This window comes from Lampris incognitus, unplaced genomic scaffold (assembly GCF_029633865.1).
Source record: "Lampris incognitus isolate fLamInc1 unplaced genomic scaffold, fLamInc1.hap2 scaffold_143, whole genome shotgun sequence".
Lineage (NCBI taxonomy): Eukaryota > Metazoa > Chordata > Actinopteri > Lampriformes > Lampridae > Lampris > Lampris incognitus.
Window position 1 is genome coordinate 162,501 of NW_026611112.1, and position 2,500 is coordinate 165,000.

Below are 2,500 nucleotides of genomic sequence, written 5' to 3' on the forward strand. Positions count from 1 at the left end.
GAGGCATTAAACCCCCCGCCGTCTCCCGGGAGGAGAGAGGCGAGAGTCGGGTACCCGGAGGCGCACGGAGGGGACGTCAGGGCGAAGCGCCCCCCACCGCGCTTTGTTTTATGGTTCCGATAGTGGGACCGAGCCCGGTAGCACAGGAGCTGGGGGAACCCCCACCGCGCAGCCGACGGTTCCGGGAGTCGTCGTCGTCACCGCCCCTGTCAGCCCTCAGAAGCAAACGACGACAGACTCCGTTGGTGGCGCCGCCGGCGCAAGGGGGGGACCCACATTAGACATTTGGACAACGCGCCGGTTTTGGTTTTTTCTCCAGCTGAAGGGCGAAAAAAAAAAACCCCAACACAACGCACCTCGGGCCCCGCACGGACAAAGGAGGGGGAGGAGAAGGGACGGTGAGTAAAGGAAAGGAGGACATGTCGCTTTGGACATGTAGAAAGAGGCTACAGTAGGAGCTGATCTGAAGCTTCCAGAAACCTGCTCTGTTTATATGCGACAGAATAGAGATCCCATGAAGGAGACAAGTTGTCCTGTCTTTCCTACACAACGCAATGAAAAAGTAGACCGGTCACACGAGGACTTTGAGAAAATGTCTTCCGGGAAGCCCCGCGAGGTAAACACGGAGCTGTTCCACCCCTCCCCATACAGATGTTGGAGGGGGAGGGGGGGGGGGGGCGGCAAGCCTCGCGAGGGGAGCCGTGGAAGAGCAACTGGGATAGACGGTCCGGCTGAGCACCGCCGAGCACGCTGTCGAGCTGTGCAACGGAGAGGACGACTACGCGGTAGAGCCCCTCCCACTCCGCACTCTGCTCGCCACTAAGAACATTAAATAAAGGACATCGATCCGCCAGACCGGAGGAACCGACCGCCCGAACGCCGGCAAAGCCGGCCGGCGGACACCCTCCGAAGGCATGTTAGGTTGGCCCATCGATCAGGACACAAACACGCAACAAATCCAGTCCGGGGTGTGGTGTAAGCAGCCCTACTGTAAGCAGGCCTGCCAGAGAAATCACCTAACCCTAACCCTAAACGGACGGCAAACGCGTCCCCTGGCTCTCACATTGACAACTGAGAGGCTTCTGAAAACCTGGCCACGCCCATCAGTAAAAACCACTACAGCAAGTGACGACATATGTACCTTCAAAGTGCTGTACTACAGGGTGCTGTTCAAAAGGTATCTATCCCGTTTACTCTCTATGCTTCATATATCATCATATTATTGAAAAGTGCAAGCCTTTAGGGACAACAGCAACTCAAGTCGCCAACGCTCTGTTGACTCAATAACTGCAGAGATCCAAACTTCTCCTGGCATTAACATCGGCACAAAAACTGTGCGCCGGGAGCTTCGTGGAATATGGGTTTCTATGGATTCAGAATGACATGTCAGAAAAGCTCCTGTAGGTGTAATGGTCAGTTATCTCAATACTTTTGGACATATATTGTGCGTGTGCGTGTGTCTGTGATACCTAACATAAACACACCTGTATTACTAGAATTGATAGTTCACGCCACAAAAGTGAGGGGCAAACATAGAAAAGCGTGCAACCCAGCCACTGAGGATGCACAAGCCAGTGCATTCTTAGTGCAGGTCCCAAGCCAGGACAAATGGGGAGGGTTACGTCAGGAAGGGCATCCGGCGTCAAATCTTTGCCAAATCAAATATGCGGATCATAAATAAGATTTCCATACCGGATCGGTCGAGGCCCGGGTTACCGACGACCGCCATCGGTACTGTTAACCAGCGGAGTGCCGGTGGAAACTAGGCTACTGTTGGGCGAAGGAAAAGGAGAGGGGGAAGGCATGTCCAGAGGCAGCTAGAGAGGAGGAAGGGTAGGCGTGTGGAGGTGAGAGTCAGTCGGAACTTTGAATGTTGGCACTATGGCTAGTAAAGGGAGAGAGCTGGCTGACGTGATGGAAAGAAGAAAGGTGACAAGAGACAAGGTGGAAGGGGAGTAAGGCCAGGAGTATCGCAGGTGGGTTCAAACTCTTCTACCATGGTGCGAATGGGAGGAGAAATGGGGTAGGGGTCATTCTGAAGGAAGAGTATGTCAAGAGCGTGCTGGAGGTGAACACAGTGTCAGACAGAGTGAGGATTATGAAGCTGGAAATCGAAGGTGTATTGCTGACGGTTATCAGCGCATATGCCCCGCAAGTCGGGTGTAAGATGGACGAAAAAGAAGAATTCTGGAGTTGAGTTGGACGACGTGGTGGAAAGGGTACCCAAGGAGGAGGGAGTGGTGACTGGAGCGGACTTCGATGGACACGTTGCTGAAGGGAACAGAGGTGATGAGGAGTTGATGGTAAGGTATGGAATCGACGAGAGAAATGTGGAAGGACAGATGGTGTTCGATTTTGCGAAAAGGATGGAAATGGCTGAGGTGAATACATATTTCAAGAAGAGGGAGGAGCACAGGGTGACGACGTATACGAGTGGAGGAAAGTGCACACAGGTGGACTATATCTTGTGTAGAAGGCGCGATGTAAAAGGGATTGCATA